This window comes from Chenopodium album, chromosome 15 (genome assembly GCF_948465745.1).
Source record: "Chenopodium album chromosome 15, dcCheAlbu1.1, whole genome shotgun sequence".
In the NCBI taxonomy this organism is placed as follows: Eukaryota; Viridiplantae; Streptophyta; class Magnoliopsida; order Caryophyllales; family Amaranthaceae; genus Chenopodium; species Chenopodium album.
The window spans coordinates 24,709,698-24,718,970 of record NC_137848.1 but is presented as its reverse complement, the minus strand read 5'-3'; the positions used below and the strand labels follow the sequence as shown (position 1 = coordinate 24,718,970).

Here is a 9,273-nt window from a genome sequence, read left to right as displayed (position 1 = left end):
AGGGACAGGCAGCCAACTCCGCATCCAAAGGACAAAGCAGCCACAACCCTTGACTGGTCCAAGATCCTTCTACTCCAGAAGGGTCCAAGAAAGCCTAGCTAGGAGCAACAACCGGTGGGTAACGAAAATTCTACCCCTGACGCTCGACAAATCATCGAGCGCAGGAGAAGTCAGCAATTGTCTGAGTCAGCCTCTACTTCGAGCTTTCCAGCCAGCTTCAAAAACACATCTGCAGGGAATATTCAATCCTTGCATGAGAGCCATACAGGCGGTAATACCGTCCATTCTAGCCCTCAGATGATCGGGAATGTACCGTACGTACCCCTCATGGTCTATGGTCCGTATTCTCCTCACTTCATGCAGCCGACCCTCTTTGGGGGTCAGGCGGCATACAATGTCCAACCTTTGGACTGGCAGCTCCGTCTGCTCAAACTTGGTGAACAAACTTCTGCGTTCACCAAGGAGATAACTGAGGCCGCACAACCGGCCAAGGTTAAGAATGTGTTGGTGGGTGCTTATGACGGTACCACCAACCCAGAGGACCACCTCATGGCCTACTCCAACCTCATTCACATGTAGGGGTTAGAGGATGCTATGTGGTGCCGGTGCTTCCCGGCTACATTGAAAGGCATCGCCCAACAATGGTTTGGCAACTTGCCAGCCGGATGCATTGACAGCTTCAGGAAGCTTGCCTTCCTGTTTGCCTCCAACTTCTCAATGAACATCCCTGCCAAGAAAACAAGTCTCGATTTGAGCACCATTCGGCAGGGAGATAAAGAGGGACTTCGCTCCTATGTCAGGCGGTTCAACCTGGTGAGAATTCAAATCTAGGGGCTAACTGACAAGGTAGCCTATACAGACTTCTTTAAGGGTCTGAAGGACGGGTCGACCTTTAAGTTCAACCTTGTCCGAAAGAGGGTTTTCACCCTTCAAGAGGCGTTGATAGAGGCGGAGAGCTTTATTCAAGCCACTGACCTCTGCTCGTTCAGCCATCTGTCGGACTCCAAGAAGTCCGACAAGCAAAAAGAGAGTCGGTCTGCTCAGCCAGCTCATAAAGTTGAAGTAAGCAAAAAGAGAAAAGAAGTTTGCGGGTTGAGGAACCTGATCAGCTGTCCAAAAAGAAAAAGAAAGAATTCAAGCCGTATGTCTCTTGGTATGAATTCAATAAAGACTGTTACACCATTGAGAAGCCGAATCCTATGAAGAGTTCCGTTCAGTCACAGAACAAGAATAAATTCTGCCACTTCTATCAGGAAGTGGGCCATGACACCAACGACTACTATAGTCTCAAGCGGACGTTGGACCGTCTAGCTGACAAGGGCTTGCTGAAGTCCTATGTCTTGAAGTCCAAAGCGACTTCTAAGACGAATCCGGGGCAGTTGTCAAAAACTGTCCAGCCTACTAGTAGCTCCGATACCGACAAGGATCTAGTCTACACTATAGCAGGCGGATTCGCATGCGATAGCCCGACCATTCGGGGCACCAATGATCATCTGAAGAGGATGATCCATTCAGTTGATGATGGACAGACGTCCTCCAGTGGAACATTCCCAGACGTCCTCATCACTAAGAAGGATCGGGGCAAAGTTCGCCGACCGCATGACGACCCAGTCGTCATTGAATGCAAGGTCGCCAACCAGCTGGTTGGCCGGATCCTAATAGACACGGGTAGCTCCTTTGATCTCATCAACTACAAGTGTCTGTCCAGGCTTAATTACAAGCTGGACAATCTGCGCGATGTCTCCCATCCATTAGTTGGCTTTGGTGGAGGGGTAGTGCACCAAGTCGGACAGATTAATATACCCATCCGGCTGGGGGAGAAAGGGAAAGGGCGACACATGGTCGTCCATTTCCTGGTGGTTAAAGAGCTGACTGCCTACAACATTATTCTTGGCCGACCCACTCTAAACGAGTGCAAATCCGTCATCATCCCAACTCTTATGCTTCTTAAGTATGAAAAGAATGATGGCTTTGTTGGCTCCCTCAACGGGTATCAGAAGACGGCAAGGGAGTGTAATCTCTCAGACGTCAAGCCGACTGTTGCTGCAGCCGGCCTGCCGAAAGAGCTAATAAACCTTGACGATGTCAAAGACCCTGATTCACCCCCTCTAGCAGCCGCAAAGAAAAGAAAAACTGAACAGATGGTGGAGGTGAAGAAAGAGAAGAAATAGCAATCACTAACCGAGGAACGGTCAGATGATCTCCTTCCAGCCGCAAAGAGAAGAAAAACTAAACAGATGGTGGAGGTGAAGAAAGAGAAGAAATAGCAATCACTAACCGGGGAACGGTCAGATGATCTCCATCCCCAATCGGCTGGGGAGCATGTTGATATTCCTATGGACGACATTCGTCCAGAGCGAACTGTTAAGGTGGGGATGACTGCCTTTGAAAGGCTTGGTGCAGACTTGCACCTCCTGCTGAAAGAATTCAAAGACATCTTTGCCTTTAAAGTAGAAGAGATGCCAGACATCAGCCTGGATCTCGTTGTCCACAAACTCGCCGTGGATCCAAAAAAGAAGCCCATTCGGCAAAAGAAAAGAAATCACGGCGAGGAAAGAAGTCAGGTGGCAGCTGCCGAAGTAAAAAAGCTGCTAGACGCTGGGTTCATACGGCCATGTGACTTTCCTGATTGGGTGGCGAATGTTGTGCTTGTAAAGAAGCGGAATGGAACCTGGCGCATGTGTGTTGACTACACAGATCTCAACAAGGCATGTCCAAAGGACAGTTATCCTCTCCCAAAGATCGACAGTCTTGTCGACTCTACATCTGGCCATGCCTTGATAAGTTTCATGGATGCTTATTCTGGCTTCCATCAGATACCCTTGTTGAAAAAAGATCAAGAGAAGACGGCCTTCGTCACTGATCAAGGGTTATTCTACTATACTGTGATGCCGTTTGGTTTGAAGAATGCGCCTGCTACTTTCCAACGAATGATTAATACAGTCTTCATTAATCAAATCGGAAGGAATGTAGAGATGTACATTGATGATATGATAGTCAAATCCAAACTCCAGATGGATCACCTTGCTGATCTCCGAGAAACCTTCGCCACGCTCAAGCGGCATAAGGTTATGTTAAATCCCAAGAAATGGATCTTTGGTGTTGAGTCTGGGAAGTTTCACTAGTGGAAAAATTGTCACTTGTAACACCCTATTTATAACAGGCAATAAATTGCCCGTTACAATAAACCTATTTGTAACGGGCAAAATAACAGTCCGTTACAAATAAAACAACTTAGTGGTATTAAAATAGTATTCGTAACGGACAAAATGATGCTTGTTACAAAAAATTGGATTATTCGTAACAGGCGCCAATTGCCAGTTACAAATAATTTGGTGTTTGTAACAGGCACCAGTTGCCCGATACAAATAGGTTAGAGGTTAAAAAACCCTAAGCGACTAACATCCTTTTTCACTCCTCATTTCAAGTGGCCGTCATGTACACTCTCTCTCCTCTGTCTCACTCACTATCTTCTTCCTTCAATGGCGATTTTTCTCACTTCACACTCCTTACCTCAATTTTCTTTCTCTCCCTCCATTAACCTCCCTTCATTTTCAGCCCTAATTTATTCGCCTAAATATCCCATTTTTCTGCTCATTCTAACCCTAAGCTTTTGAAGCCAAATCGCCGCTCTCCTGTGTACGATTTTGATGATGCGGTAGAGGATCTGGTGTCTTCCTCAACGAAGTTTTCTTGGTAATTTCCCTCTTTTTTGGATTTTTGATTTGATTTTATTCTTTTTTTTTCTTTTATGGTTTTCATTTTGATTTTTGTTTATTTTGGAGTTGATTAGGTGAAAGGGAAGAATGAGTAGGTGTTTGAGAATCGCCGGTGATTGCTGGTGAGAATAAGGGGCTTTGGATGATAGTGGTAGGGATGATGATGCCGATGTCGCGCGGGGGAGTTTAGGGGGAGGTATGATTTTGATGGAATGATAGTGGTGGCCTAATGGGGATGATTATGGAGTTATGTTTGGGGGTTCTGCTCAATTAAGGTATACTATAATAAGTTTTAATTTGTTAGTGAAATTCGAAAAATGATTCATGTGTTAGTCTGCATGTGTTGTGAGTTAATGTTAGTGTTGTATTCCATGTTCAATTTGATGCTGCTTGTTTTAGAAGAACATATTGTGATGGTATAAATAATAATAATAATAATAATAGCTTAAAGAGTATAATCTTTTATCTTAAGGAGTATAATCTTTTATATCGCTGTATTGCATACTTGTTGTGACTTAATGTTAGTGTTGATTCTATTTGATGCTGCTTGTTTTCGATACTATCGTCTCTTAGATTATGTAGGCTAGATATATAAATTGATAGAGGCCAATATTTAATAACAAAATGACTTGATATTATCATCTTGAAATTTGTAATTGAAGATATAGAAGAGGGGACAGATTTCTGTAACTTAAACAATGTTAGAAGGGAATTAAAAGAAGAAGCGGCTAAGGATGTCTCAAAAGCTATTCTTTAATTCTTTTAGCTGAACTTGACCTCTATGTACCTTGTTACATGTTGCAGCTTTATAAACACAACTTTTAAATTAGGACCAAAAACATGTAAAATGTATCTTAAATGACTGAGCTTGGGAGTTGAACTTGTACCCTAATGTTACTATTTAAGTGGATCTGCATGAAGTAAAAAGGATCTTGAACTTGATTAATGTAGTACTTACCAATTTGATGTTGATCTCATGTTAGGAATGACGCTTGGTTAGCTTCTTATGTTGTAGTGTTGATTATTAATGTATTAGTTGATTTTTAATTTGCAAAATGAATTGAATAATTACAAAACTTGATTTATAATTGAGATCTTACAAAATGTACGCATGAAATGGAATTTGAACATTGTGAATTTTACTTACTATAAACTGGTGTAAAGAATTATTGTATTGGATTTTTTAAAATTATATAGTTTTGATTCATTCTTTTGTTGAGGCTGAATTTGGCTGGTTGATTTAAGGAATGTTTGTAGTTGGAATTTTTAAATGTTAATCTGATAATAATTTACATGAATTGATTCCAAATTTTGGGTTCAGAGCTATTGTTTTATGCTTGTTAAAGTGATCTAACGATCTATATATGCTTGTTATAGTGATCTAACGATCTATATATGCTTGTAAAGCTGTTGATTTAGATTATTCTTCTAGTAAAATAAGATGTAAGTTCTTTAGATTATTTTTTCCATCATGTTATTGGTTTTATTTGTTGTGTCTGACACCTCCTTTCTTGGAAGGTGTATAAAATTATTATCTATCACGAATCAATTTTTTGAGATTATTGGAAGTCATAATCTTGAATTATTGTAATTGCTTTATATGGATACATTGGTTGATTGGCATGTTGCCTTCAGTGTTAATGAGCAATAGATATATTACTTTGACTCTTCTGTTAATGTATATTATTTGAGATATATTGCTTTATATGGGTATATAGGTACTGATTTTTTTTGTTTATTGTGGACTATTGTTGAACTAGAGATACAAAAGTAGCTTTTAACAGATGCACTTTGTCCGTATCTATGGTTGTTGCATTGACATTTATTGTAATTACCTTAATTTTTGAGATAATTAATCTGTATCACATATTCACTAATGCTGTCACTATTTTATTGGGTATTATACTTAGAAACAAAAATGAATCTTTTCATCTTTTGGTATCTGTTTCTTTAAAGAATTTTGATATTGAAAATGAGAGAGTCTGTAAAGCTGATTGATTTTGATGAATTTGCAGTATTTAAAGGTGTAACCAAAGCAAATGTTTCTATAAATGAGATTAACCAGATTGCTCAGGTGCTTTCACCTTTCTCATTCTAAATGTATCAGAACAATTCTAAATGAATATCTATTTGAGTTAGGGACCATGTAGTCTTATTTTTATTTAATTTGGACAATGGTGATTGAAGTTGCAATTACATTATTATGATGATTAAGTTGAAGAAGTGTTTAATTTTTGCATGGCTTAAGGCTTAAAGCAGGCTAGAAACGTGGTTGCAATTAATTGTGGTTTATGGAGGGAGGATAGTCTTATATAGCGTATAGCTTGTAGGTAGCAGAACAAGTAATGCTCATACATGTCTTGCATTAAATAGAGAGCTGACTTGATATGGAATTGACTAGCCATATACTTAGCTCTTGGTATATGTATTATTTTTTTAACTTTAATAAATAATATAGGCATGTTGTGTTTAATTCCTCACTAGTGTAGTTTGCCTTTTTTTACTTCAGATCTATCGATTTTTTTATTCTGATTTTGGATCTTTCTTTGCTAGTTTGGGTATGGTGATGAGTAAACCGAGAGTACAGCAAGATATGCTACTCAGATCTTTTCCGGCGGCTTCAACAGTTCAACACGGTTGGTAGTGCTTCCTCTAGTTCCTCCGTTGCCCCCCTTTGCTGAACTCACGCCCAAATTAAACAACAACAGGAACAACCCCTGAAAGAAGAACAATCTGCTGTTGTTGCTGTTGCTGAAACAGTTTCGAGTTATGAGCAAACGAGAGAGCAACAGATTAAAGAAAACCGTGAACGTTTACTGAAAATTGGCATTGTCGATCTCTCTCTTCAACTTAAGTCCATTGTTGCTACTAATTGAACACCAAGAAGAACTCAGTTTGACTGAAATACCCCTCTTAAGTCTCCGGCTTCAGGTCCCACTGAACGCCGTCGTTCATCCAGGTATCTTGCCTTCTTCATTCTATTTGATTTTTCTTTGATTCCACAATTAATTTTTTGGGATTATTTTTTTTTTTGGTATTTTATTAGTGGGGTTTTGAGATTTGATCAGATGGTGTTGAAGATTTAAAGTAAGATTTTTAGTAGACAATATGATTTTGAGAATTTGTTGTGGGTTGTGACAATTTTTAAGAAATTGTTCACGTTGATTAATTCGGTTTTATAGATTTAATTTCTTGACAATTTTGGATAGAATTTGTATTTGAATTGATATAATCATCTATGGGAGTTGGTTGATATATTATGCAAGGTAGAAAACCCAATTTGTTTGCCGGATTACTCAAAATTTGAGCTTTTTTTCCAATTGATGACCATCATTTTCTCTCTTATCCTCACTTAATCTCCTCCCATCTCTCCATCTATTTCTCTCATATCCTCCTCACTTGATAAATGTTATGTTTTAATGTTTAAAACTTTTGACTAAAGTGTATTATTGATCTAAATGCAGGTTTTAATTCCTCTAAGAAATGTCAAGCAAACCAGCCAAATGTAAAGAAGATGCCGAAAAAATACCTACAAGTCACATCAATTTAGAAAAGTGGTGGAAAATCATTTGAATCTAATCTTAGTTATAGCAATTAGCAAGTGCATGACTTGTTTTTAATTTCTTTAATTGATAAAATCATTTGAATGTTGTACAGCTTTTGCTAATAGAATTTGAACTGTATACTTGTGTAAATTATTTTTTAAAATTATTTATTTTTTGTAATTGATAAAATCATCAAGCTATCCAGCATATGCTGGATTTTATAAAAGTAATTAAAATTTGGCAGCAGATTAGCAAGTATCACCTGCTGCATTTTTTTTTAATTTGGGTTCAATTGTATTTGTAACGGGCGGTTTAAATGCCCGTTACAAATAACTCGTTATTTGTAACGGGCAGTCAAATTGTCCGTTACAAATAACGGGTTATTCGTAACGGACAGTCAAAGTGCCCGTTACGAATAACCCGTTATTTGTAACGGGCAGCGCCCGTTATGAATAACATATCATATCCGTAACGGCAGCATACGTAACGCCCGCTGCCCGTTACGGATAAGCTATTTTTGTCCGTTACGGATAGCTATTTTTCCACTAGTGTTTCTCTGATTCCTGATTGATCATAGGAGGACAGAGGCCAACCCCGAGAAGATACAGGCAGTAATTGACATGAAGTTACCCCGCATTGTCAAGGATGTTCAGAAACTAACTGGTTCCCTGGCGGCATTGGAAAGATTCCTCAGCCGGTCAGGTGACAAATGTCTTTACTTCTTCGAAGCAATCAGGAAGAAGACTAGATTTGAATGGGGGGGATGATGCTAAGGCGGCCTTCCAAAAATTAAAAGAACACTTGCACTCTTTGCCAAGGCTAGTTAGCCCTCTGCCCAAAGAGACGTTATACATGTACTTAGCCGTCTCAGACCATGCCCTCAGTGCCGTTCTCCTTGCTGAAAGAACGGCATCCAGCTCCCGGTCTATTTCATTAGCCATGTTCTCAGAAACGCTGAGCTCCGGTACCCTATGGTTGAAAATTTTGGCCTCGCCCTGTACATGGCAGTCAAGAAGTTGAAACCGTACTTCTTGGCGCATCCGGTTGTGATATACATAGATCAACCTCTCAAGCGGCCTATGTCAACTTTGGAGTCATCCGGTAGGATGCTTAAATGGGCTATTGAAATTCAAAGTCTAGAAATCACTTACGAACCAAGAAAGCCAGTGAAGGGTCAGGCGTTCGCCGACTTCATTGTTGAAATGACAAGACCGGTCCCACCGGACAATACTGATCAGGTTTGGAAAGTGTACGTGGACGAGAGCTCCACTATGAACGGCTGTGGTGCAGGAATTATTTATGAGTCCCCTGAGGGGGACAAATTTGAATATGCACTGCGGTTCAAGTTCCAGGCGTCAAACAATGAGGTGGAATATGAAGCCCTACTAGCCGGCATCCGCATGTGCAAGGTGGCAGGGGCAACCAAGATTGACGCGTACTCTGATTCGCAATTGGTCGTTAGCCAGTACCAAGGTGAGTATGAAGCCACCCATCCGGCTATGATCAAATATCTTTAGGCGGTCAAGGAAGAGACTAGAACGCTTGAAGAATTCCATCTAAATCAGGTGCCCAGATCTGAGAATAATCAGGCGGATGCGTTGTCCAAACTGGCATCCTCCGCCTGCTGTGATACGCCTCGGTCAGTCTTTTGGGAAGTTCTGGAAAAGAGAAGTATACATGAGGAGCCCATTGGAATTATTGATCGAAGCTCCACCTAGATGGATGGCATCCGGGCATATCTGACAGACGACGATTCTTGATTCACCATAGGAGGTGGCCGTCATGAAGAAGCGAGCTGCAAACTTTGAGATGAGAAACGGAGAACTCTTTAAAGCAGGTTTCTTGAAGCCTCTACTAAAGTGTGTTACCCCCGAGAAAGGGAGGAAAGTTCTTGAAGATTTGCATGCGGGATACTGCGCCTCTCACGTAGGCGGCAGATCCTTAGCCGTCAGAGCCAGGCGGCATTACTTCTGGCCTACTCTGGAGTCAGACGCCATGGAGATGGTTAA

The 9,273-nt window shown here is 40.5% G+C and overlaps 1 long non-coding RNA gene across 1 annotated transcript; it reads left to right on the top strand.

Annotated features, from left to right (window-relative positions):
- The first annotated feature begins 3,426 nt into the window (after nt 1-3,426).
- Nucleotides 3,427-7,503, top strand: LOC145582098 (uncharacterized). The gene is made up of 4 exons (XR_014099758.1): nt 3,427-3,696; nt 3,794-3,994; nt 6,273-6,678; nt 7,184-7,503. It is a non-coding gene; the product is annotated as an uncharacterized LOC145582098 (long non-coding RNA).
- The last annotated feature ends 1,770 nt before the right edge of the window (nt 7,504-9,273 follow it).